The sequence below is a fragment of the Ambystoma mexicanum genome, chromosome 1q, assembly GCF_040938575.1.
Source record: "Ambystoma mexicanum isolate Mex_15411 chromosome 1q, UKY_AmexF1_1, whole genome shotgun sequence".
Lineage (NCBI taxonomy): Eukaryota > Metazoa > Chordata > Amphibia > Caudata > Ambystomatidae > Ambystoma > Ambystoma mexicanum.
The window spans coordinates 1,257,301,310-1,257,328,717 of record NC_090922.1 but is presented as its reverse complement, the minus strand read 5'-3'; the positions used below and the strand labels follow the sequence as shown (position 1 = coordinate 1,257,328,717).

At 45.6% G+C, this 27,408-nt stretch overlaps 1 protein-coding gene across 1 annotated transcript in view; it reads left to right on the top strand.

Moving 5' to 3' along the window:
• HOOK1 (hook microtubule tethering protein 1) overlaps positions 1 to 27,408 on the top strand; it is a 1,744,708-nt gene that overhangs the window by 683,847 nt on the left and 1,033,453 nt on the right. The window lies entirely within an intron of this gene.

Here is a 27,408-nt window from a genome sequence, read left to right as displayed (position 1 = left end):
CTTGAACTCCTCGCCGGTAGCAGATCCCGCTTACCTGAAGAAACTCGACCCAGCGAACTCCATCATTCCGGCGCTGCATGTCTTCTAAACACAACAACCTGTAAAGAAGAGAGAACAAGACAGCATTAGAGAGCATCTAATTACATTCGCTCCCGAACGACGAAAACCACAAGATCCTTACCTGGTGAGAAGGAAGAGAAGGAAACGGACATTATTCTCTAAATACAGAAGGACAAGAAAGAAAGCACTAATTACAAAGACTGTAAAGCAACAAACCTACCTTGTCAAAACGGAGTTGCAGCAGGCCTGGACTTCGGCAGGGCTCGCACCAGTGAAGCAACTTGGTTGCTGCAAGCCCTCCACAACTACGCGCCTTGCCACGAGGAGCAGGACGGAGAACACACCTTATAAAGAATCAAGGTGAGGAGCAGATCCCCGGGGGGTTTCGAATCCAAGGGAAGTGGGAAGACACACTACAGGATACAGTCAAGTCTTGAACCCAGTTCTCATGTATTTCAGTCCTCACCTTCATCTGAGACATCACCCAGGGATCGGGGAGAGGGTTCGAGGTGCAAGTCATCCCACCAAGGCTGAGCGGTGTCCCCGTGGATATCAGGTGAGCGTAACAGAATGCATTAAAATGCAAGACTGGATGGTTATCAAACAGCCATCATCCAATACTGGGTTTTCCTTTTCCAAACTTGTGATTAAGATGGTATTTGACACCAGTTGAGAGAATTGGATTAAAACAGCAACATAGAACTTGATTGTTTGAGGTATCAGAAAGCATTCCAACCTCAGACAACAGTTCCCGTCTCAGCTTTTCTGTGCTTGCTGGGTCTTATGGCATCATGCATCTTAGTGGTACCAGAGGCCTGTCTACTCATGATGTTGCTACAATGGCTCCTGAGCTCTCAATGGATCAGTTTCAGGGATGAACTTCAGACCTTCATCGGGTCTTGGAGAGCTTGTCCGGAGACCTACAATGGTGGTCCATGAAGGGCAACGTCCAGCAGGGAGGCGATAAACTTCTCTTATCTATGGCCAAATTCCTTCAGTTTTAAAACATGCGCTGGTGATACCATTATTAAAAAAGCCTACTCTAGATGCTTCTCAATTATCGCCCTATTTTCTTGTTTCCTTTTTTTTTAATGAAATTGTTAGAGGCAGTGGTTACACCTCAACTTAGGTCCTTTTTAGAAGACCATCATATTGCCGGTTCTTTTCAGCTAGGTTTTCGCCCTGTTATGGGCACTGAATCGGTGCTGGTATCAAACAAGACTGAAGTACTGTTGGTAGGCCCGCCGAGTTCCTCTGCGCTGTGGAAAAATTATTTTTGACCATTGACCTTGGGGCCTTTACCAATTCCATCTCGACCAGTAAAAAATCTCAGCATTACAATCTTGGCCTTTTTATTAATGGAGGCTAAGGTTAGTGTTATTTGTAATGCTGGCTTCTTCAAACTTATACAGTTATAGAAAGTAATGCCATATATTCCATATAGTTTTCATGCTTTGACTACTGCAACAGTGTTGTTGGCACAGCCTTCCTATCTACTCAACCACCTGCAGGTGTTGCAGAAGGCTGCTGTCCTCCTTGCTAAGGATATTCCCTTTGGCTATTCGGTTACAGCTGGTGACTTTCGTTGACTTCCGTCATAGCTTACATTAAATGAAAATGTCTCTATATCATTCATCGTGTCTACCATGGCAACGGCTGTGTTTCTCTGCAGAAGAAATTTCAGCCTTACCGTCATGGGTGGGCACTGCGTTCTCCTTCTTTTCTTCTTGCTGTCCCGTGGTTACGCGGGAACATTGTGGTGGCCGTACCTTCTCGGTGCCGGGCCCCAAACTGTGGAACTCGCTTCCTGTGGCGCATTGAGGTATTTCTGCTTTTAATCACTTCAAACCCTGCCCCAAATCCCACCTCTTTATGTAATCTTGTAGCCTGTCTATTGATATTCTTTAAGCGCCATGATGCCTTTGTTGAAAGCTGCACTATATAAACAATAGATAGGTAGATGGATAGATAGATGTAGATCGAGTGGAAAATCCTATGATATCATCCCTTCTCCCCAAGGGGGAGAACCTTTCATTGAGGCCAGGAAGGTGAGGCCGCTACCCGATAGTCCTCCTGGACGTAGTACTCAGTGGGAGGATCTCATTGGGAGGGATTACCCCTCTGGGATACAGGGAGGACAACATGGGATAACGTGGTATAATCCGCCCTCATGCACCTTCCTCCCCTCGTCTTTCTTACCTTCCTCTTACCCTATGAGTTCCACCATATACTTATGTTACACCAGTGATACTAGTGGTAGTGGGACGAGGAAGAATAGGGTTGACTCCACTGAACTGTCATCTTGATATACTAAGACGAGGAAGAAGCCTGGAGCCAGAATGAACCCTCAAGACTATCTTGTTGAACAGTCTAGTTTTTGTAGACCATGGAACTTAATATTAGAAGAGGAACCAACAATGTTGTCAGTCCCTCCCCGAAGGCCCCACAAGCGAAGCAACCATACCGCACACGGAGATGCTGATCCTGCAGCTGCAGACCGTGACGTGGTGAGAGAAGAAACAGTGTGCCGATCCTGCTTCCAAGAGGACCGAAGAACCGAGGCTGGAAGAGGCTGGGGCTCCTGATGCAGAAAGCGCTGGTACACGGAGTCTGGCTCCCAGGAAGTGCTAGGGAGCCGTGTACGGCAGCAGCCAAACAGAAAACAACTCTGAAGCACTGTTGGTGGACGCAGAGAGGTCCAAGAATAAGGTGAGAGACTGGGAGCTCATATGGATGGTACGGAGGCGGCCCGGGGACCTCAAAGGGGACGCGAGAAAAAGAAACCAATGTGAAGGCGTCTGGGACATGAGAAAGAAAAACCAATGTGAAGGGGTCTGCAACCCGAGAAAGAAAAACCAATTTGAAGGGGTCTGGGACCAGAGAAAGAGAAACCAACGTGAAGGGGTCTGAGACCCAAGAAAGAGAAACCAATGTGAAGGGGTCTGGGACCAGAGAAAACAAAACCACTGTGAAGGGGTCTGGGACCCAAGAAGGAAAAGCCAAGGTAAAGGGGTCTCGAACCTGAGAACAAGAAGTCGTGATAACAGGGTTGAGGACCCTCACGAGGAGAGAGAGTATACCTGGCAACAAGAGGACCAGTGATACTGAAAGCAAACCAGTTAAGCCAAAGAAGGGTCAAGGACCCAGTCGTGCATGAGAAAGAGTTCTTCCAGCTTCGTTGCAGTACCTGGTAGGAAAGGATGCCAGGTCAGTATTACACAATTTCATCGATTTTAATTGATGGAATGGTACATCTGGCCTAATTCGCCAGTACCATTTGATCGATTAAAATCAATCAAATTGGGTAATCACTACCGAACATGGGGATCGGGGGTTATTGATGGCCTTGGGGGTTAGGAGGGGTGTCCCTCGCTTCCTGAGGATTGGAGGCAGGGGAAGGGAAGAGAAAAGGGGACCCTGCACCGTCGGATTCGTCAACGCGTAAGAGGGACGGAACTGACACTGCAGTATCAGAAGGAAACGGACGAGGACAAGGCAAGTGGGGGGATGTATTTTGGGGATAGGTGGGGGGCATACATTTGTGGAGCTTGTCTGCGGCAAAATTGGTTTTGTATCGAAATTGACTACGGTCAATTCTACCGCAAACAATTCTGCCACAACCAAATCACACAGATCCACCAGTTCAGCCCAATTGAGTCATTGCAGAGGCTCTCTAGGGGCCTGAGAGAGCCCAGGGGAAGGGAGACCCCTTCTCCCCATCCACAGCGTTATGAAACTGTAAATATAAGCCTGAGAAGGGCCAGGGGAAGGGAGACATTCTCCCTACTTTGTGGAACTGTAAATAGCAGCCTGAGTAAGGCCCCCTACGTTGTGAAACTGTAAATACCAGCCCGAGAAAGGCGAGGGGCAGGGAACATTCACCCTGCTTTGTGGAACTGTTAATAACGGCCTGAGAAAGGCCAAGGGAAGGGAGACATTCCCCTGCTATTGTGTAACTGTAAATAACAGCCTGAGAAAGGCCAGAGGAAGGAAGACATTCCCCCTACTTTTGAACTGTACTCATCCAGAAGAAGGGATTCATTCTTCTGGACCCAGAAGAGACTAATCCAGTTTAGTCTAGTTTATTTATACATGTAAGGGATAGAAGTAGGATTTTGACACAGGACGGTGGACTTGTTAGTTACGGACATTCAGACATTTCCTTAGTTTTTCTTTTAGGCAGGAAAACCCCTCTTAGAGTTAGGGGTAGGCAGGTTCTCTCTTTCCTTTTCTCAAAATAAGTCTTGGCCCAAAAGAATGCCACCTTTGTGTCTGTCTCCTTCTTCCACACCCTTACAAATGATAGAACCCTTGCCACAAGGGACCCTAGGGAACAAAGCATGTCTGAAGGGCTGGGCCACAAACTTACAAGATCTGACTGTGAGCGGAATATGGTCCTCATCGGAGTACCAGGAGCATATCAATCTGCTGGAGTTGAGGGCGTTCAGGCTGGCCCTGGTCACTTTCCTGCCCTTTGTGAAGGACAAGATGGTACGGGTCCTAATGGACAATACTGTAGCCATGTATTAACTTAACAAGAGGGTTGATGTGGGCTCCTTGCCACAGTGCAAAGAAGCAATGTGATTGGGGCTCTAGAGAACAGCGTGTCTCTGACCATGGCCCATCTAGCCGGCAAGGAGAACACTCTAGCGGATGCACTGAGCAGGCATTCTTCAACCTCCTATTAGTGGAAATTCTGGAGGAGATTTTCTGCCTCTGTGGTACTCCCCAGGTGGACCTTTTAGTTACCAGGGTAAACAGGCGTGCAGGTGGTTCTTCTCCAGGGTATTTCCTGATTGGGGTGCTATGAGGGACACCTTGACGGTTGAATGGGACTTTAGCCTTCTCTATTTCTCAGGTTCTCAGGACTCTGCGGGCCCAGAGATCATGGGACTCAGAGTTGTTGGACATTGCCATCTGCCCTCCCTGGCATCTTCAGCAGAGGATGGACCTCCTCTCCCACTCAGAGGGGAGGGTCCTGCACCCAAACCTCTGGAGCCTGAACCTTAAGGCCTGGCTGCTGAAAGGCTGGGATATAGGGTGTGGGATTTGTGGGAAAACGTTCTGGGCGTACTCTTATCTGCTTGAAGACCTGCCACCAGGTCCTTTTATGGCTGCATGTGGCAGATGGTTTTGGCTTGGTACCGGATAGGGATCTGGACACTTTACTTGATCCACTTCCTCTGTGTTGGAATTTCTTCTGTCTTTGGCCTGGACGGGCCTACAATTGGCAAAGTGAAGGGGTATCTTGCTGCCATTTCCGTCTTCAAGAGGACCCTGTAGCAGGACTCCTTTTTCACGATCCAGATAATCAGATAATCTCATTGTCAGAGGGGTCTTTGCAATAGATTTGCCCCATTTCAATTTCTTGTTTCGCATGCAACTTAAATTTAGTGTTGACGTTTTTAATGAATGCTCCATTTACCCCCTTCATTCTCGTTCTTTAAGACTGCTCCCCCTAACGGTGATTTTTCTGGTTGGTATCACTTCCTCTAAACGGGTGAGTTAGCTCCAGGCTCTGTCTGGTAATCCACCCTACTTGGTGTTCTCCAACGAGAAGGTGACATTGAGAGTTAGACCCTCCTTCCTTCAAGAGATCCATCTACCTGTCTTTTTCGTCCGCCTCATCCTTCCAAATCAGAAGAACGGTTCCATCGGATTGATCTGGTGTGGGCACACAAGATCTATGCCTCTTGGACAAGGGAGAATAGGGCTGATTGCCAGCTTTTTGTTGGTTATGCGGGTGCCTGAGCAGGTAGGGCTGTTAGGAAACAGACCCTGTATCTATGGATCATTCTCTGCATCTCAGAATGCTACAACCTGGACGCCAAGGAGATCCCTGAGGGTCTCATGACTCACTCCACTAAAGAGATGCTGCCACCTTGGCTCTGCAAAGCGGAGAGCCTGTTCGGAATATTTGCCAAGCAGCCATGTGGGGTTCCTGCACACATCTGCTTGGATTCTATATCTGGTTAGGACGCTCATTTCGGCATGGCTGTCCTTCAGAGCTTTCTGGTTTAGGTGGTGTCCTTGCTACCCTCCCTCCTCTGGGTCTCTAAGGAGTCCATTATAATAACATATTACTTACCTTCTGTAATTTTCTTTTTAATTGACTTTCCTCCTACTGATTCCTCATCGCTCTCCCTACCTGCCTCTCTTGGGATAGCTAGTAAGCCTTAGTTCTGGGGTCCCTCACCGTCAGAGTCGTAGGGAAAAAGGGATGAGACGTTTCTATATATACTAGCCCCGATGTGAAGTCCAGGCCGGGCACGTAGAGGCGGTGGGCGGAAACAGACATGGAGCCGCGCTGTGCCCCCTGGCGGCTGAAAAAGTTTCCAAAGAGCAGCTTCTGTGTCGAGATAGATATCATAGATGAGGAATCTGTGATAGCAACGGCCATCAGAAAGAATATTGCTTGTTCTTTTCAAGGCATGTTCCGCCTGCCATCTATAAATATTAAGATCAATATAAACAATGCGCAACGCCAGAGGCATTTGGACCTGGGACTCTAACGTGACACGGGTCATGGATCCTTTTGGATAAAAACAATTTGGAGGATAGAAATGTAATCCAGTGGAACACGTGCATCCATTATCTTACAGCCAACACGCATCAATTAATCTGCAGCCAATTTGCATATACTATCACAGAAGAATGATTGCAATTTAATATCAAATACAACTGTGAGGGTAGTATGACATATTAGATTTGTAACGGCGCCAATGACCCAGATCTGGTAAATGTATTTATATAGCTTGAACAAAGGCCTTGAAGACAACTAAGGTCGAAAAACATGTCGGGTGACCACCCTTCTGTTGAGAATAAACCTTCATTTGGAAGAATCTATCCAAGGACATATTGAACTGATTTCATTGCTAACCATTTAGTTGACTGAATTCAGGAGGCAGAGTGCGAGATACCCCAATCCTAACTATTTTTCTGCACTATGAACAATGCTTATATTGCCTGTACTAAGGAACCCAGCCATGACATAAACTTGTGTTCCATCTGCCACTCGTGGTCTAAGAAGACCCTCAAGGATTACACAGGTTAGTGGCTTGGATGGATGAAGGGACGGTGGGCTTGGATTCGACTTCTGCCAGATGGAATGCTTCACTCCGCCACAGTAAACCCGAAGTCCGTACTCCCTCTTCTAAGAAGTTGAGAACCCACAAGGCTGCTTTTTTTGGGAAAAGGTTGAAGAAAGGACATTCCACTCACTGACTGACTGCCCCAGAAAAGGCAGCTGTACCACCATAATCCTCTCATAAGCACCCAGGGTCTATAAACACCGTTTTTGACAGATTCTTTACCATTTCCTTCAATGATGCTTTCGGCTCATCTTGTATCCACAAAACATTCGTCAATGAAGCTTACTCAGCCGATGGTCCGTCCAAAAGCCTTCTTCATTGACAACCCATAAGCACTTTACCACTCTATCAATGACCTCATCCACCACTCCGTCGATGATAGTCCTGTCGACGATCAATAGTGTCCCTTCAACCACGATAACTTTGTTGACAGCAGGAACTCAGCAGCGTCCATGGATAATCACTCACATAAACAACCGTTGTTCAGATTAATGCCTTGTGTCCCCCCTGCTAATCCAGGTCCTTCATGTGTCTCTGGATGATATTTCGGAACATGTCATTGATACCAATGTTGGGGCCCCGGAAGGTGTTTTTTCAGATATCGAGGAGGAAGACCTCTCATCTTTGTCTCCAGCTCAACCACTTCCAAAACAAATGTGTGCATCATATGCACCTACTGCTCCTCAGCTAATGCCTGCTGCCAGCCACCGGCCACTATCTGCCAATAGATATCTTGCCCTCATTGGTTTTGCAGTCCAGCGTCCCTATTATTCTGAACATTTGTCCTCCATTGTATCTGCCTCCATCTCCACCTAGACGCTATAGTCGCGTCTCCCCAGTGGCCCCTCACAGAGCTCTCCAAGTCTGAATCGGAGGATGATCTCTCGCACACCACTAATACGGATGAATTTGACAACCTAGTTCCTGCGGATGGTGAACCTGATGGTCCTCCGATAATGGATTCACCCCCTGAAGAAATTGGGACATTTCACACCTTCATGTCGAAAGCCGCCAAGATGTTTGACCTGCTTCAACCTGAGAAAAAGAAAGAAGGTTTCCTGTATCAGTGCAGAGAACACGTTTGAAAGACCATTGTTTCCATTCTGATATTGGACAACATCTGGGTTATGGTCTTCTGACCATGAAGAACTTGTTCACGGCCCCTCTTTAAAAGGACAGGATCGAAAAGAAATACAGGGCTTCTGAAAATACCCCTAAATGCCTGCATACCCAACTGAGCCCAGATTCCATGGTTTAAGCAGCAGCTCGTAAATGCTCCACCAATCTCTCTTCTCTGTGCCTCCAGACAAGGAAGGAGGACAAGCAGACGCTTTTAGGAAGCTCATTCTGTCCACAGCAGCAACACTATCAAGGCTGCAAACTCATGGCTCTCATGACCCGTAGCGACCAGGGATTGTAGTATAAGATGGGGCCCATACTCTTGCCGGACGACAAGAAGAAAGAAACCGTAAAGCTCCTTCAGAGTGAAGCTGCATCAGATTATGCCATACCCACTGCAGTTGACATTGCTGACATCAGCTTTTGCCATATGGGGAATGGTGTAGTTCTGCCCGCCCCAACCCCCTACCAAGGATGGATCAAGGAAGCTATCTTCCATCAAGATGTTCAAGCAAAGATTATTGACATGCCTTTTGGTAGTGAGGATCTCTTTTTGAAAAAAGTTAGACAATACAGCAGCTGTGTTGGAGAATACCTTCATTGTGCGGTTAGATAGGAAGGACTCAACCCATGCTATGGCATTTGTGGAGAAATGGGCAGCTGAGGAGAGGTGTTGGCATAAGATTTTGTGGTTGACTAGATCAAACATGGCAGAGAGCTCCAGCAAGCAGAGGATAGCTAGGTTCCGCTTGTCTCTGATCTCATCCATTTGGATTTTTAGATCTAATAGTGTTGTTTCTGTTCCATGCCCCAGGCGGAAGCCTAATTGGCGGAGGCCGATGAGATTGTTGATTTCCAGAAATTTCTGTATTTGCAGGTATGCTGCTCTATCTAGGATTTTGAGTAGGAATGGGACAGTGGTGATAGAGCAGTAGTTGGTGAGTATATTTGGGTCTAGTGTGTTTTTTAGGGCAATGCCTTGTGCAAATGAATTGTTCATGAGTGAGGTAATGAAAGGGGCAAGGTCTGCCATGCAATATTTAATGTGGATGTCTTTGCAGATGTCTCCTTGGTATCTCAAAGGTTGCAGGCCCTCAATGACTTTTGTGATTACTGGTCATACTGGTATAGAGACTGGCCTGAAGTCGAATGGGTGAGTGCTTGGTCTGTTAGGAGAGTGGAGTGGGGAGTATGGGATAGACTGTTTTTTGTTTTTTTGGGGGCAATTTCCATTTGGAGTATAGTAATTTTGTGTAGTAGTGCCTTTTGGATGCTTGTGTACCAGGCAGTATTCTTAAGGCAAAGGTCAGAAGTGGTTCCTGGGGTTTCAAGTTCTCGCAGGATGGCAAATAACTCTTTAGAGCCTGTTGTAGCTTTGCTATTCGCTCGTTGTAAGTATTGCTTTTGGCTTGCAAGATGGCTTGTTTGTAGGATTTTGCCACAGATAAGAATTGTTCTTTGTTAACGTCTGAGGGCTTCAATTTCCAGGAGGCCTCTGCAGCTTGCTTAGAGGAACGTAGGGATTTATGTTTGGGGGTGTACCAGGTATTCAGATGAGCTATCGGTTTGGGTGTGCGTGCCCTTAGGGGAGCTGCCTTGTCAATTGCTATTAGCATGGTTTGGTTATAGAGTGCCACCATGCCGTTGGGGTCACATTCTACATTTTGAGTGTTCAGGATACGAGAGAGTAGCAGGAGCATGTTTTCTTGAGTAATGTTTCTGGAGTTTCTGGTCTGGGAGGCTGGGGCCCGCTGCGGTGAGGCCTTAGTTAAGGTGTTTTTGGGGATGGAGAAGGTGATGACATTATGATCAGACCAAGGGCAGGGTGTGTTAGATGTGATGTTGGTGTTGCCGTTCATATCTGTCAACCAGTCTAGCGTGCAGCTTTTGTTATGCATGGGACATAAGATGCATCGTCTCGCCTAATGGTGTTCGCCCTAATGTCCCCAAGCGTCCCCCACCCATGATATGATATGATATGATATGGCATTTATAACACGCCTATACATAAGTGTTTCAAGGTGCGAGTGTGATCCTCCCTCACTTGACCTCCTCCAGGGTTAAAATCCAACATCGATGGTCCGCCCCTAGCCACCTGAGTGTTGGATGCCTGGGGTTTCATGCTGAGAACACCCCTAGGTTTCTCACATACCCTTCCCCTATGTGGGTTGGACCGGGTTATCACACACGGAACCTAGGAAAAGCATTCACTTTGATTGTTCCAGGCTTCCATTGTGTGATAACTGGAATAATGGTCCAAGATAGCCGGCATATATTTTTGGGTGGACTCTTTGGTGGGGGACCCTAAGTTCATCCTTACGGAATTTATTTTGACCTGATTGATGGCAGGGTCGAGGTTGTTGAGAGGGCAGTGACGTGTGGTATGGCCAACTCTCTACAAGAATAGCAAGGTCTATTTAAAAGTGTATGATCGCTTTTGGTTTCCGAGGAAGGTTTTATTTCTGTAGATTGGATATACATATTTTTGGTATATACATTTTTATTTCTGCGTTCTTTGGGATTCTCTTTTACCTGGGATTCACACCAAAATGGTCTCATTGAGGGTTATAAGTCTTCTCCCAAAGGATTAGGTCTGTTGTTATTTTTCATGATGAGTTCCCCAGGTATCTCATCTTTTAGGGTTTTCAAACTTTGTTTTCTGTCAACCTCCATGATGTATGGGAGTAATTCATTATTCCCAGGAAAATCAATAATATATTCATCCCTTCCCGGTTCCCTCTCATGGTTCTCATGATGACCTATTGTAAAGGGCCTAGTCTCTCCCTGAGTGGGAGATACCTCTTCTCTTAAGGGAAGAAGGGTTTTGGTTTTTATAATTTTGGGGATTTACAAACTAGGTGTCCTAGCAGTTCACATCTCTTGATCTGTATCACCTCATGTGAAAAATTCAAGAGGTCCAATTGTAATTCTTCCACATTGGTTAAAAGGGGCAATACCCTTAATTCCCTCCTCTGTTTCGCGTCTCCCTGAGGTACAAGGTACATGACAGAGTGTGTTGGTATTGCTGCTCTAATCCCTAGAGAAATCATCTTTTTATCTCTACCTGGGACTTGCCAAGAATAAGGGAAGAAAAGATTATAGGTGTTACTTTCTACACTCTTCATGGTGGGAAAAATGGCTTGTGTGGTTAAGGGGAAGAATTCGATTCATGGACATCACACAGAGACTTCCAAATAGAGTATTGCGTCTCGACAGGTCACTCTGTTACACTGTATCACCTTTCAGGTTCACAAACACTTGTGATTCTTTTTCTCTTACAGTTGCCGTCCTACATGCAACCTTGCATCTCGGATACAGTTTCTTTCACTTTATAACAAGCAGGTTTGTGTTTTCCCTTTCTCACTCACTGGCTGCGTTGCTCAATGGTTTGTCTGTGTTCTCGCACCTCCTTAATTCAGTCTTCTACTTCCAGCACGCCTCCCCAACTCAATCCTTCACAGGGAGGAGACCAGGCTTTTCTCCACGGCTTCCATGAAGGAAAATTACGACTTTTCATCTGGTTTTGCAAAACGCGGTCTCCCTCTTTGGCTCTCTTGGACTTTTTCCTTTACTCGCACAGCCTCTGGATCTCCTGGTTTCTCCAGCTCTAGTTGCTGCTGCCGCTCTGCAGAAGTCGTCCTTCTTCGCCTCCAGCCTGGCACAATGTGTGTTTCTGAGCTCTGCCTTTTATGCAGGTGGGGAGAGTTAATTGTTTGCAGGTTTAGAAGTTTGGGGTGGAATGCCAATTCCTGCCTGGCCTTGTTAATGTACGAAAAAGATGGGTATCCCCTTCATCGCGGACATTGGGGAAACTACTGAAACATGGATACAAGGGAGGTTATGTCACGCGGAATTCTACAAATATTTATTAATACATACTATATAATAGACTTCTAATGGTTGGTTGAAAGGTGGGCAAGGTCAAGACAACGAGAAAGCAAACATATATTCAAAAATGTAAAACATTAGAAATTAGTTAAAGAACAAGGGCATCGTGAAAAAGAAGGGTTCTTAAAATATAACAATGCCAACATACTGTGCAGTCTATGCCGATATTGGGAATGAGAGGAACAGAACTCATTCCCCATGATCCAAAGCTCACGAGAAATAAGGCTGTGACTCTCTAAGGGATATAATAAAGTACTGCACAGATGCAAGAGAAATCAATCTGAATTAAGGTGCATTAAATCTAAAGTGCATTGAATCAAAGTGCATTGGATCTTAAAGTGCATTGAGTCAACTACAAGTTATGGGGGACAGCAAAGAATAGACAAACGTCTCACCCAAATATCCTTCAGCTAGCAGTTTCGACGATTAGATGAATCTAGTCTTCAAAGACTGATAATCGTCTTCCTCAGGACAATGCACTCGAGGTCATTGAACAAGACAACAAATTATATTACATAACAGCTGATAATAGATGCTGCAATATTCTTTGGCCAACAATTTGTGTGATGAAGTGAAGAAACGCATTCTACAACAAAAAATAAAACACAGAACATTGAACGTTAAAAATCAAGAGCCCATGACCGAGCCCCCCCTTACAACTCAACCAAACAGAAATTCAATAGAATTTATAAAAATAGGGGAGAACAATATATACCATAGTCTCGACCCAGAAAAAAGTACTTGGTAATGATTTCTTCTGATGCCAAGCTCCCTCAAAGGACAGAAGTAAATTAATTGGTCTGTGGAGACAAAAGGACAAAAAGAACTGGGATAAAGACCATCCCTAGTTCGAAGGAAAAGTGAAAGACTAATGTGACAAAATGGAGTTTGTCCATAAGAACTATTGGCCCATGGATTTCCATGGGTAACCCTCATTGCTCCAGGTTTATTCTTCCTTGTCTCAGTCATGTCAGTAGGATAGGAAAGTTGAGGATTATGGGAGTTGTAGTGTTTTGCAAAATGTGGTAATAAATAAATTTGAAAGGGTTTCTAATAGAATGACCTTTCAGATAATGTTTCTTAGAGTTATGGCTATGAAGGGGGACTTGGGAATAGCAAGTGGGGTACTTCTTATTACTGTATGTAGGGACAGTTCTGCATTTTCGAGATGGACATGGTTGGGATGTGGTTGAGGTAGAATGAAAACATCCAACAAAATCTGAGGTGGTATTGAGTAAGGACGTTGGAGTAGGGGAGGGGGAAAACCATGTCTCGCCTAATGGTGTTCTCCCTAATGTCCCCAAGCGTCCGCCACCCAGGTGATATTCCCTCGCTTGTCCTCCTCCAGGGTTGAAATCTACCAGTGATGGTCTGCCCCTGCCCACCTGAGTATAGGATCCCTTGGATTTCATACTGAGAACACCCCTAGGTTTCGCACACCACTGGCTTTCTGTAGCAACCAATGACCAGCTGGCAGGTACAAAGAAGGATAAACAACAGAACAAGGACAGGAATCAACACGTTTAATATATGACCCATCCACACCTGAACCCATGAAACATAGCACCAATCCAGTTTAGTTCTGTGAACCCCCACTTCCTTCTCCACCCTAGTGCGCAAGGTGAGTAGTGAGTGAGTAGCTTTGGTTACATTGATGTTATCTGCGTCATTGGAAGGTATGCAAGTGCAACAGGAACTACCTATCTATGCGCAGACACCATCCTCCATGGCAGTCAAAAAATCAGGGATGTATTTATTTTGGAGAGTGGTCAATCTGATTGCTCTCAAATCTTCTCTGATGGCGTTTAGTCCATGCTAAGTTTTGTTTGAAGTTGGATGAGCTCCCAGTGTGTTATTTGTTGACATTTTGCATTCCCTGCTCCCTGTAAACTGGGAGCAAGATGAGAGGTCAACATTTCTCAACTTTACTAAACAGCCGAAACTCCTTCGGAATAGCATTTAGTCTTTCACTTGAGTCGTGGGAAAAATAGTTGCTGCGTCGATTTTGTTGCAAGCCCAAAGAGCACCGGGCCCACTGATTCATGAGGTGCACTGGTTTGGAAATTGGGTGCTCACTGATTGTGGTGAGATGGACATCTGGGACAACGAGTATGGGAGACTACAGGGTTGCCAAGTAACACACTCCCTTCCAGAGTGGAGGCAATTGGTTGGAGGCTAGACCCCACAAATCCAGTATATATTCATGAGGACTACTGTTTCACCTCACCCCGATGCCTGGGAGATTGATGGTCAGGTTGCACTGTTTTTAGTCCCCTCATGCATGCTGCTGTTGCCTCTGAAACATAAGGTAAATCATGTGAGTTTCAGTGTATGTTTCAGTACTTGGGTTGGCATCTCATGTTCGTCAGTGTAGGTCAATTTCGTAACGTACTTCGCCCAAACCACGAAATATGTCTCATTTATACCACACTCTCTTTGATAGTCCAACCATCCCTCTTGCTTTGCAACCCATCAGTCCCTCAACCCATTAATCTCCATGGTAAACACCCCCTTCCATCTGACACTGCGGTATTGTTTTGCACTGAAGTTGTTCCTGTCCTACTTCATCAGGACACCTAATCAGGGGTGCTACCGTAAAGACAGCTTTGCCTTTCCTCTGCCCTGTTGTCTGATAGTGCAATTACAGATTCTTCAAACTATCTGTTTCTGCCATTTCCATTGTGCTTGAACCTTGTGTGCCTGTAATCAATCCCTGCACCCTACATAAGGCAAAATGCACTTAACATTGGAATATTTCTGGTTACAATTCTTTGGAATGAACAGTCTGGGTGTACCTGTTGCAAGGGGGATTAAGTAACATGCATAACAAGAGTAGCTTGACTTATCTTTTCCCACCACCTTCATGTAGCTGTACCACATATTATCAGTTTCGGGGTGATGCACATATTTAACAGTACCTAAATAAACTCCTGGGTTTGAAGTATCCCTTCTAATTCTGGTCACAGCGACACTACTATTCACAGGTATATATACAGTGTTAGTGACTTTACTGGACCAAGCCCTAGAAAACAACTATACAAATTCAGCCATAGAGAGAAAGAGAGTGAGAAGAAAAGAAAAATGATACAAGGCATAATCCTTTTAACATTGTCCGTTGTTGATGGAGGCTATAAAAGAGGGTTAGCGTCCGTACGCCCAAAGGGGCCCACTAAGTTCAAAGAATTCAAGGAAATATCAATGTCACTCATCTTTTTCTCCTCCTTTTTCTTCCTCCTGCTGCTGGGGAGATGCTTTGGATCGTTTGTCTTTCCGAGTGTCTGTTATATGGATCCACATCTTTCGACCAGCAACTTTCACCACTTTGGGTGTGGCGTAGATGACATCATAAGGCCCTTTGAATTTTGGCTGATTCTACTTCTGTACAAAATTTCATATATATATCTTATTGCCAGGGAAGAGCTGTTGCTTCTGTGGAAGCATTGAATCCTGTTGTGCTGTTGGTGTGTCCGTCACTGGCGAAGCTAGCACTGTTCGGTGTGGTCCGATCTGGCGGGATATAAATCTGATAGATTTTGGTAAACGCATCACCTAGAATTTGTGCAGAATGTTGTGCATTGGAGGCTGTGCATGTGGGGTGAGTGTCGCATGCAGCCTGGTGCCTGTTACTATCTCATGTGGAGTAAGATGATGAATTGACCCAGGCTGGTTACCAAGAGCAAACAATTCTAATGGCAGACAGTAAAGCCAAATCTTTTTTAATGTGTTAAATATTTTAGCAAGTCGTTGTTCTCTTTGTCGGCCTTGCATCACTGCCAATAAAGTCAAAAGTGTCACTGAGTAATTTCTACACTGCTCTTTGTTCATGCTACACTTCTACATACTGAATTAATGAGCTCTGCACCTGTACGTTTCCAGAGTTAATTTGCAGTACCCTATTCAAAATGCTTGGGGACTCACAGTACCCTTGTGGCAAACAAGTGTGTTGAAACTTCTATCCTCTGTATGTGAATGCTGTGAGATACTGGGAGTCAGGGTGCAATGGGATGGAGACAAATGCATTCTTGAGGTCTATTACTGTGACATGGGCCGCTGTGGTGGGGATATTGCAAAGGATAGTGCCAGTATTGGGGACCACTGGGAACTCTGCTACTACAATATTATTAAACTAGTGTAAGTCCTGAATCATTCTCCACAATGACCCTTTTGCTTTTTTCACTGGGTACACAGCCATGTTGCATGGGGGCTCTGATGGTACTATTACACCCTGCTGCCATAATACTACAATGGTGGAATTAATACCTTTGTCTGCTTCTTTGGACATGGGATACTGTCTCACTCTGGGCAACACTGCCTCTGGTTTCAGTTTGATGCAAACTACACCTCAATCTCCCAGCTCCTCCTCCTTGCAGATCTCAACATACACCTGAACTCTCCTGACTCCTCAGGGCTTTTCCGCAACCTCTGTGACTCTCACTCCCTCTCCATTCTTCCCTCTGCCCCGACTCACTCTGCTGGGCACACCTTGGATGCTCTCATTGCTTCAGACATTCCCCTCTCTAATCCTCTCACTACTCCTCTCTCCTGGACTGACCACTTTCTCCTGTCCCTTGGCAAAGGCTACACAGCACTGCCACCTTCCTTTGTTGTCATTCGACCTATGAAGTGAGTGGCAGTAGCCTCCTTTGCCTCAACTTTCTCCCCACCTCCTACTCCTGGGGCTGACTCCCATCCTGACACAGCCCTTTCCAACCTTCACCTTCTAATTCTAACACAATGGACATCCTTGCCCCTGTCATAAGGACCACATGTCATAAGCCTGTCAAAAAATGCACCTCTTGGTATGGCTCCGATCTGGCCGCTCTGAAACACAAGTACAGAGCAGCTGAGCGGAAATGGGGAGCTTCAGGTACACCCTCTGACAAACTGGCCTGCTCTTATTACAAAGGCAATACAGACTCTCCATCTTCTCTAAAAAGAGGGTCTATATTCAAGCTTGCATGCCTGCGGCCTCTAACAACATGGCCAAACTATTCAAAACTGCAAGGAGCTGACCACTCCTACTGCAGTATCTTCATCTTCTACACCTACCCAGACCCTCCGCTCGTCCCTGGCCTCTCATTTCACTACTAAAACCCAGGACATCCTGTCCTCGCTCTTCTCTTCTCCCCTCCAACTGTCTACCTCTGTCAGGTATTCCTCCCTCTCTCCTGTCACACCTTATGAGGTTTCCATACTAGTCCGGTGTATGAAAGTCTCATCCAAACAGGTGACCCTCTGCCTCTCCAGAACCATTAAGCACAACATTGGTTCACTCGTTCCAGACTTGGCCGATCTCTAGATCCCCACAAGTTTTCCCCTCTCCTCTCAAGCACTGCCTTGTGCACCTCATTCTAAAAAAAGCCTTCTGCTGACCCCTCCATTCCGGCAAACTATCACCCGAACTTTATCACTCCTTTCCTGGGCAAACTCCTGGAGAAGTTGGCAATCTCCTAGCATGCCCTCCACACTGAAGCTGTTGGTAGTCTCCATGACCATTAGTCTGGTTTCAGATCAGCCAAATGCACGGAAACTGCTCTCCTGAACACATGTGAAGATCTGCTCTTTAACCTTGACTCTAACTCTTCCTCTGTCCAAATTCCACTTGAACTTTCCTCTGCTTTTGATGCAGTGAACAACAACATCCTGACCACATGTGTCTGCGATACCTTGGGCATCACAGATCAGGCTCTGGTGGGGCTGTCCTCTTTCCTCTTGGACCGTCCTTCCCAGGTTCAACTTGGGCCCTTCCTCTACTCCACCACACTCTCCACATGTGGTGTTCCCCGGGGCTCTATCCTCTCCCCATGGTTTTGAATGTCTATCTGGCTCTTTGGCCTTCTTGATCTCTACCTTTTCTTCTAACTTTCAGTGTTATACAGATGACACGCAGCTCTCTTTCAGGATATCCTCGGCCTCTTCCTCGCTCATCCCTGACTGTCTATCTGCTATTCAGTCATGGTGTTCCTCTAATGATCTCTCCCTGAATGCCAGTAAGACAGAGATCCTTCTTATTGAGGCTCCTGCTTTTTCCCTCTCACTCTGGCCGGCCTCCCTTGGCCCTATGCCCTCACCCTCTTGTGAGGCAAAAAACCTTGGGGTCATCTTCGGCACTACTCTCTCTTTATCTCCACACATCACAGACTTTGCCAGAAAGTCCCACTTCCAGCTGCACCCCCTTGAAGATATTCTTCCTTTTCTCACCTTCCCCCAGAAGTTCACTGTCTCCAGAGCCCTGGTTCTCTCTAGGCTGGATTGCTGCAACAACCTCTATCTCAATCTACCTAACTCTACCCTTCACCCTCTACAACTCATCCAGAACATGTCCGCAAGACTTATCCTTGGCTTCAAGCCCAGGGACTGCATCTCTCCGGCTCTGAAATCCCCTCCACTGGCTCCCGGTGGCTGCAAGGATCAAGTTCAGGACCCTCTGCATCGTCCCTTAGGCGGCCCAGACCTTCTTTGCACTTAACGCAGGGCCCTGTTGATCTGGTTGCACTTACCCCTGTACCCTTCCCTTCCCTTCCCTTTCACTTCCTGTCTGCTCATTTGCACAATCTAAATGATACTAGGTCTTGTAAAATTGTTTGTCTTGTATTCTCCTGTCTCATCCCCCACCCCGCCCCCACTTGCCTGGTTGCGCCTAGAAACACTTGTGTAAAGGCGCATTATAAATAACATAAGCAGAGATTTTTATTTTTTATTATTAACGTATTTTATAGGAAATGATGATAAGTAGGATATTAATGTCTTTTTAATCAAATCTGTTGGACCATTATTATGAAGGTATAGGCTATTAGGACAGAAAGAAGCAATGATATTTTGTATGCTGTTGTGGGAAATGTTGTTTGTTTAATTTGATGTTTTCTGTTTCAAATTATAAATGTATCGGTAGTTTTAGTGTTAAAAGGTTTGTTAAATAACCAAAACACTTTAAGAAAAAACATAAAACTAAAATAATAACATATCAATCAATCCCTTTTAAGAGACCTACATCGTGGGGACTACTAATCCATAACGCTCCGGGCACCTTCTCTAAATCCTTCCTCAGATGTGGTGGTAGTGTCTTAGCAAGGAGTATGGTGTGGGGTACTTATGTTTGTTGATAATTATCTGACAGGGTATACAGATTTGAAACACCACCTCTCCTGTGTCGTCGGTGTCTTCGAACAATTGCTCGGCAGACACCTTTCGCAATTGCTTTTCTGGGTCAATGCATAGAACTGTACGCCATTCTATGTCATTCTCATCTATACCGGACAGTATTACTTTGTCTGTCTTAGTGATTACGGCCTTTAAATCTAGTGTGATGATGGCGCCTGGTGCTACCTCCTGGCGGACCGCCGGTCTGAATATAAATTCTGCAGGTATTCCTAGTGTTTTTTTCCGAATTCCGGGTACCCAACCTAACAGAACTGTTACCCCATATAAGACCAAATATGGGTGGAGTGTCATGCCCTACAGGGCACTGTGGCCACAACGTGCTTGTATAACCACAGTAGCTCTAGCAAGGTATATGCCTGGAATAGAACAGACTACACCCTCTTCAGTGAATGAAATGGTCATGTTCAATTTGCTCATGATATCCCTGCTCAGAAGATTAACTGGGGTATCTTGTGAATACAATAAAGGTGCTGACTGTTCTTGTGTCCCTAGGGTGATGGGTTAATCTTCAGTGAAAGGAATCGATACAACAACCCCTGAGAATACCTGTGTGTCCATTATTTCGCCTGACAGAGGAAACTTCAAGACTTGATAGCTCCTCTGTCAACCTCAAAAGAAAATGTCCGATCCCCTATCTTCTCTCCCACTTGCAGTTCCTCTTCCGGGTCTGAAGTTACTGATATTATTGGGCATGTCAGGGCTCTTTGTAGGCTGGCCTATTCAGGATAAACATTTGTGCCTGGGAGTAGGAAAGGATTGTCCCCTATCACACTCACTCCTGTGTAATGAGTTATTGTGCCCTGTGGTTTGGGTTCTTTATCCCAGGACTCGGCAGGTGACTGTTCCATGTTTGTCTGAGGGAGATTTGGTGCTGGGTATTGAATCGGCTACGGCTGCATTGGACCTGGGGCAAGTGGGAAAACGGGGTGGTGCATCTGGGAGAGCTGATATGCTGGACCGCTAGGGTTGTTGTAGGATGTGCGGTCTACTTCTGAATTCTCATGCAAATGTCCTATCTTCCCACAAGACCAACACTGCCCTCCAAACCTAGTTCTTATTCCTCCCCATCCACCCCTCTACCTCTTTGGTAACTTCCCCTTGCTGTCTGGAAACCTTCCATCTCAACTTTGCCATCTCCTGGCCCTTCTGTCTATCCCTGCATGGGCTCTGTCCTTGGTGTTGGTAATCATTTATGCTTCCATGCTGAATTTGGCTAGGTTTTTTCTTTGCTGGTTTTGCTTCTGCCTTCTGTGTTTGCTCTACTCTCTCCTCCTTTTGTTGCCATACTCTATACAATAGTGTACTATGTGTGCCTTTATTTCAGGCCATGCCTTTTATTCAATGCCAACCACCCTATTCAAATCTGCTTGCACTTCTGCAGGAAGACCCTTAAGTAACATGTGATAAAAGACAGCTGCATTTTTGTCCCATGCCTCTCCATATCTAACCGCCACATTTCCTGTATCTGTTGAAGTCAGTGTGTGGAGTCATCATCTGTCTTCATTGTGCTGGCCATCATAGAGTTTATTTAAGATTTGCCGGGATAGCTGTCCATCAAAGCTTTCGATACGTGTGCTCGACAGTTGTTAAATGGTGCACCATTGTGGGCATTACTGCTCAATTTTACTCCTTTATACCCTGCCTTCCTCCTTATTTCGTCCGCCAGTTCCCCTAACAGGGCGGCAAACAATTTCTTAATTTCCCTACTGCTGACGTGATCCCTGCTGTCTGCTTTTCAATGGCATAAATCCACTTGCCTGCTCCCGCTGTGAGGGAGGACAAGGTGTTATCCTGATCCATGTGGGGCATGGGCACATAATGCGCTCTCCCAGGTCCCTTTTGTAGCAACGGAAACTGTGTTCCCCATTTTTTACTCCAGGATGTTTGCTTCATACTCTTAACTAAGGCAATTCACCCAAGCCATGGTCTGAGCTGGCAGCCCTGTGGTGTTATTTCCTCCTGTTCATCTGTCTTCCACTCATCATCCTCTGCTTCCTCTTGAGTGTATACTGAGTCATAGACTACACTATCCCAGCATTCGTTCATATCTTGCAGACCTTCTGGATCTTCCCCTGGATTGGGGGATTCCCCACTTGTGTTTACGTTGATATCTTTTATAACTTTTCTGTCGATCTTGAAAATCTGTACTTCCCCTCCCCTTGGCCCTATGCCACTTTTGCTAGCTATTGTTCTGCCTTCTGCAATGCTGCCTCTAATTCGCTGTGAGCCTTATTTGTCTATTTACATAATTAACAGGTCTCTAGTGGCTTCTCTGGTTTCCCCTGATGTTCCCTTTATGTACTCGGTTACAGGCGAAAACCGGGGGTTTTTGTACCCTGCAGCAGGCTGTAAAGGAAAGCATCTATAATAGGGCAGGGTGGTGGCCTGTACAAGTACTTGATTGGCTCCCTCTGAACTGTCATCGAGGGACGTTCTCTTCCTCCTCAAATATTTTTCATAATTCGAGTAAACTATTTTTCAATGTTTTCCCTTTATAGGTTGACAACAAATGTGCATACAAATTTTCCAATACCCACTCTCGGAGGTACTTCAGGATTTTCTCTTTACATTGCAGAAGTGTTTTGCTCATGTGCTACTACTGAGTACCCATAACAACACGAGGTTCCAACCTCATCCATAACAACAAAAACTCCACAGACACTGGATCTACAGCGCCTTATTTCAGAACTCAAAACCCACCAATAAACCAACAACTCACACAAATATAAAAACACCTGACCCTAGAACACCATCATTTAAACACAATGTCCAAAAGCTCCCTGCCCACAAGCACCTTTATATACACAATGTGCTAACAATGCCCAAGAATCAGTGCCTCTATGTAAATGCCGGCTACTGACACCTGCAAGAAAAAACACATTTATATAAACAGTGATGTAGATCCTTCCTCTGCCTCCTTGCCTCAAGTCTAGGGAACTCTACCATCCACAAACTCCCCTTCTAGAGCTCAGGAATATCCTGTCCTTTACTCATAGGACCATCACTTTGTATACAATGCTGTCTTTCCCTGTTTAGGAGGAGCTTCCCCAAATTCATTCTGCACTTTTACTCCTATATGACATCATCTTTCCTTGCAGCGGGGGAGCTTCACCTCAATGCTTAATCAAAAACTCATGAACTAGCACACAACATTGACTTTCCTTGTCTTTGAGGAGCTTACGCACAATAGCAATTTGCCAGCAATAACAAAAAATATCGACAACACTATGTTTCATGCAGAAAATGCACTCAAGTCCTATGTGTTGTCTGAGATCCCACAAGGCCTTGTCCCCTGAATACTGCCTGCACAGCCCAGCCTGGCAAACCCCACACCTGAGACCAGACAGACATTTAGAGTAACACAGTGTCTGCTCATCTCTCCATTTGTGTGCACAGAAACTGCTCTCAGGAGGTGGGACTCCGTAGTCCGGGCTTTGCAGCTAGAGGACCCGCGGCCTCTTCGGGAGGCACTGGAAATCACTTTGGGGTCACCAAAAATGTACGGTAGGTCAAAAACCTGAATGAAAAATTCTATCCAAGGAAGCAATGATGGAGTGTACAAGTTGCAAGAAAAACAGCTTTAATAAATGCAATTTATTGTTAGGAGGATCAGTCAGCTCCTTAGAACTGAAAGCTGAAAACGCTTTTCATCCGTCCATATTGAGTTACATTATTTTAAGACAAAAACTACAAAATGTGAATACCTTACAAGTATCAAACACATGTTAATCCCACATTCCCTATTGGCTCCCACCTATACAGAAATCTAAACACAATATACATTAATATGCGTTATTGGTTGGTACATTACCCGTGACCATCCCAAATTCAGCCCCCTATGAATGACCTAATTGAGCAGTCAACAAAAAATACTCCATCTTCATTGGCTAAAGTTATACATGTAACATTTACTAAAATAGCTTACCCTCATTGGTCAAAGCAAGTTCATGTAACTTCTGACATACAGTCCACCGAAACGACCCAATCATGCAGTGCTTATGAACAGTGAAGTCAGCAAATTAGGCACAGTGATATCCTACCCTCAGTCAATTTGGCAATTCAGGTAGCAGTTTACTCTGCAACATGTTTAGCAACTCCCATTTTGAAACATGTTGCTATCCATAGCACACATGCTTCTGGCTATCTCTTGGGAACCAGGTGGCTTCATAAAAAGAATTATAGAGGCTCCACTCCTTGGAAATTAATTTCTCATATTTAAAATGGCCTAAAATGCTGCAACAAATGACAGAAACACTGACACTAAAAATGACCCAATCTTCATGCTAATAAAATTTCTGCAGCTTGTACTTCCCTACACATTTAGGGCATTGCACCTGCATCCCGCTATACTTTAATAATAATAATGACACCCTACCCTGCTTATCAGTGCTCACCAACCTCACCCAAGGATCACCATTTCAACCGCTGATCCATCAGTTCATGGTCAACGCCTTCAACGTTCCTTTGGACCAGCAAGTTTCCTTATGCGTTCTCTCCGTTTTCTGCTCATCCTGAGGGTCCTCCATGCTTTCAGACAATAACAGTGCAAACTGACTTTAATGGCCCCAGGCCTAGCCAAGACAGTTCTGTTTTCGAGCTCTTCAGTCTCTCATGGGTACCTCCCATCCGACGTCCCCCAGTCTTCAACCTCCTCCCCAGGATCAAGGGAGCTGGCCTACACCACCATCAGGCCTACCTCAGTCTGATGGCCTGGCTCCTGCTTTCATAGAATTTTAATGTCCTCAAGCCTTAGGCCTGCAGAGGCATTCTTGCTAAGGCTTGTGCACCTTCCACAATCTCTTGCTATGATAGCAAGCGGGAGTGTTTAATCACTTGGTGTCCCTCCAGTAATTTTGATCCTTTCAACATCCAGGCTCAAGACATTCTGCTTTACCTATTGTTATTGGCCCTCGGTGGCCTTCCACATTGCTCTGTTAAAGTCCATCTGGCTGCGAACTTAAGATTTAATTCCACCTCTGACACACATTTGTTATGGTCTCACAGACTTATTAAAGAATTTCTCAAGAGACTCTTCTGTGCATGCCCGCCAGTGCAGGCTCCAGCTCCTGCTTGAGATTTGAATGTTTTCCTTTCCAAGTTAATGGGGCCTCCCATTGAACTACTGCACAAAGCAAGCATCACATTTCTATTGTGTAAGACTGCCTCTTGGTTGTCATCACCTCCTCCTGGAGAGTGGGGAAGATCCAAGCTTTATCCTGCGAGCCGCACTAGTGTTTCATAAAGCTAAGGTCCTTCTACGGACAAATCCCATATTCATCCCTAAGGTTCTTTCGTTATTCCATCTTAATGAGCCATTGGTCCTGCCAGTCTTCTTTCACTTTCCTTCTGCTCCAGCGTAACGCTCGCTACATTCCTTGGATGTTATGCAGGCTTTGATGTATTATGTCACCTGTACTAAACAGTACAACAAATCATCTCAGTTGTTTGTGCCGTTTAGCCACATGGCTGAGGAGAAGGGGCTGTCGAAGTCCTCCATCGCCAGATGGCTGTCTGCCTGCATCTCCTACTGTCACTACATGGTTAACAGGCGGCTATCTGGTCTGCCTAGGGCACACTCCACGAAGGCCATGTCATCCACCACTGCCTTCCTCTACGGTGTCCCACTGTTGGACTTTTGCAGGACCACTACATGGAGGTCTGCCAAAACATTCACAATCTTCTACTGCATCGACAGGGGTCCAATGGAGGAGTCCAGGGTTGGACAAGCAGTGCTTTGCCATCTGTTCACATTAGGTGAGCTTTTCCCGAATTTGAGACAATTTCCATCGCCCATTTTGCATTGTATGCATATACTGCTTTGTAATCTATTGAATTAGCATGTGAATCTCTGAAAGATCGAAATGTGGACAAATGAATAAGTCATCTGCAAATCTTGTTCTCCAGCATTGGCATCTTTCATAGATTCACATACAACCCTCTCACCTACCCCGCATATAGCTCTTCTTTTCTCATCTTAGCACTTTTACGTGTGCTATGTGTTAGGCAGAAACCTGTGCAGTTCCCTCTGGGACCACTGCAAAAGATTTAGGACTACAGGTGTTTGGCAGTAAACTCACTTGGTAGCAGTCTTTACCACACAGATTCACTTTGTAGCTGTGGCTGAGCAGTCAGACTTCCCTCAAGAAGAGTTAGGCAGTATACAGAGTATTCACAAGAGGTCACAATAACACAATAGAACAAGTAAACACTGACCAGGGCTTGGTGTAAAAGAGATATAATTATTTATTTAAAACCACATCTAGAAAAACACACAGGCACTAATAGTAAGCAATTCAAAACACGGTCACTAAAAGATATACACTCCCTTAAAAGAATATTAGACAAGTCTTAAGTAAAGCCCCACTTATTTTCAGACAGCGGTGAGCGCTTAACGTAGATGGCACTCTAATAATTTGTTTTAAAAAGGGAGAGAAAAGCAGAGAATAAATTGAAACAGATCCCAACACTTTTCCACAAACACAACAAGAGAGGAAGGCAAAGTAACACCATGAATTCAGAGTCAGTGGGCCAGATCCGCTTAAGAGGATCAAAACGAAATGGGTCCAAGGTCACACGGTTGCAGTGCACAAAAGTCTTGTAACGGTTCAAAAAGGAGTTGGATCAAAGGAAGGGACCAGTTAGAGGGTCAAGGCGGCCAGCCCAGTCCAGAAGGTTAAGGGGTTATTATTACCTTGTAGCAATCTTTAGAAAGGGAGGCCTGGTGGACACGGTACCTTAAAGTGGTGAGAATACTCCAGCGGGGGCAGTTGTTCCTGGCAGCGGATGCAAGTCGGTGCTTCGTCTGGGGGAAGAGAGGATCTCATCGGGGAGGAAGACAGGAGTCCATTGCCCTGCCAGGGAAGAAACCAGCCGCGGAGTTCTCAGATAAAAGGAGCGGTCCTTTTATTCGCGGTCCAGTGGTAAGTGGCTATCCGGCTGCCGGGGTGCTTGGCACGGGCAGTTCGACCACAAGACGGCCTGGGGTGCGAAGAGAAGAAGGTAAACTGGTTGTGCCCACCAGTCAGGGGAAGAAGCCTCTCCAGCTGGAAGATCTTCTCTGTCGTCGGGAAGTGGTGAGTCGGTTCCGCAGGGCTCCACCTGTGGTGTCATTGTGGTAGGTCGGCTCAGCTTCTCCCTCGTCCCCCATTCACTCAGCCTAGCTGTCAATCAAACATTCTAAGTGGTGAGCCGGCCAGCTCACCACTTGGGCCAATCACACAAAAGTGCGACTTGAGTTACCACAGTCCAGGGTGCCTAAACCCCCTCCCACACCCCCTGTGGTACCCAGACAGAGTGGCACCACTTTTGGAGGCTTCTGTGGAGAAGCCCTCCAAAAAATGGAACAAAGGGCTCGACTTGGGTTGGAGTCACAGAAGAGAACACAAACCCCATTTTAGAATCGAGTCCTGGCAAAAAATACCAACCGGCGAATTAATATTAAATAAATAAACCGGCAGTATGTTCGAGGCTATGAGAATTAAATAATTAAAGTTGGTAGCCTCCAACAATGAGAAAATCCCATAGGGATATATTTGCGGTCGAATATAAAAAGTAGTATCCACTGCCACCAGCCAAAACTCGATCAGGGGGGACAGAGACGTGCCCCCTCAACTAACAGACCCCGGGGCAATCGAATTGCCCCGACCAGTATGTCCACAATATGATGGTTTGTACTGGTTTCTGTTAATAATTTGGGACTAGTAAAGCCAATGGTGACTTTACATGCCCTGGGAGACAGTAGTCAGTCCCAGGGTATGGAGTCTATGGTGGGGTGTCACTATGACACCCCTGTGTTACGGCACAGAGGGTGCTGTGTAACACACATAGTAAAAACACATGAGACCCTATGGAGTAAAGGACCCCATAGCCCATAAAACACATTAACAGTCAAAGGAACACCATAAATCATGTCCAAGAGTGGGAGAAAAAGAGTCTCACTCTTGGCAGGAGAAAAAAACAAACTCCAGAAATCCAGCAAAGCTGCTGGGGGACTCACTAGGTTAGGAAATTCAGCCTAAAGAGAGAATTCTCCCTAACACCATGAAACTCTGAAGTTGGAGTCCAAAGAGGTAAGTGAGACTCTGGCTAT